Consider the following 1,249-nt stretch of genomic DNA (forward strand, 5'->3'; position numbering starts at 1 on the left):
TTCAGTAGATATGGCTATATTTACTTAATGAAGCACAAGTCTGAATCGTTTGAGAAATTCCAAGAATTTCAAAATAAAGTAGAGAATCAACATGGCAAGAAAATCAAAGCTCTAAGATCGGATCGAGGAGGTGAATATCTTAGCCACGATTTTGATGACCATCTAAAAGAATGCGGTATTCTTTCTGAATTGACTGCTCCGGGGACACCTCAATGGAATGGAGTGTCGGAACGGAGAAACAGGACCTTACTCGATATGGTCAGGTCAATGATGGGTCAGGCCGAACTTCCTTTACAGTTCTGGGGACATGCGTTGCAAACTCACACTGAATCGTGCTCCGTCAAAAGCTGTTGAAAAGACTCCATACGAATTATGGACTGGGAAACTTCCAAAGTTGTCTTTTCTGAAGATTTGGGGTTGCGAAGCATATGTCAAGCGATTAATTTCGGACAAGCTACAACCTAAATCTGCCAAATGTTTCTTCGTTGGGTATCCAAAGGAAACTATGGTGTATTACTTCTACAACAAGTCAGACAACAAGGTATTCATTGCTCGTGACGGTGTCTTTTTGGAAAGAAATCATATTTCCAAATTGACAAGTGGGAGAATAATAGACCTCGAAGAGATTCGAACGAACAACGAACTCAGAACTCTTTAAAAGCAGTTCAAGTTGATGAACCTCCAAGGTCTTTAGAAGAGCCAGTGGGAGTAGTTCCTCAAAACGTTGTTGCCCCTCGTAGGTCAAATAGAACTATTTTTCAGCCGGACAGATGGACAGGCGTCCTCTTGACTGAAAACTTAGACGTTCTCATATTGGATAGTGATGAACCTTTGACTTACAAGAAAGCTATGACGAGCCCAAGCTCCACTAAATGGTTAGAGGCCATGCAATCTGAAATAGACTCCATGTCTGAAAATCAAGTCTGGGATTTGGTTGATTTGCCGGATGGGTTCACACCTATCGGATGCAAATGGGTCTTTAAATTGAAGAAAGACAAAGATGGAATTGTATACATATACAAGGATAGATTGGTAGCAAAAGGTTACAGGCAAGTTCACGGCGTTGACTACGATGAAACCTTTTCTCCAGTCGCGATGCTTAAGTCTATTCGGAAAATCCTTGCGATTGCCGCTTTTCATGACTATGAAATATGGCAAATGGATGTCAAAACTCCCTTCTTGAACGGTGCTCTTGAAGAGACTGTGTTCATGACACAGCCGGAGGGTTTTGTCGATCAAAAGAACCAAG

This window comes from Spinacia oleracea, chromosome 6 (assembly GCF_020520425.1).
Source record: "Spinacia oleracea cultivar Varoflay chromosome 6, BTI_SOV_V1, whole genome shotgun sequence".
NCBI lineage: Eukaryota > Viridiplantae > Streptophyta > Magnoliopsida > Caryophyllales > Amaranthaceae > Spinacia > Spinacia oleracea.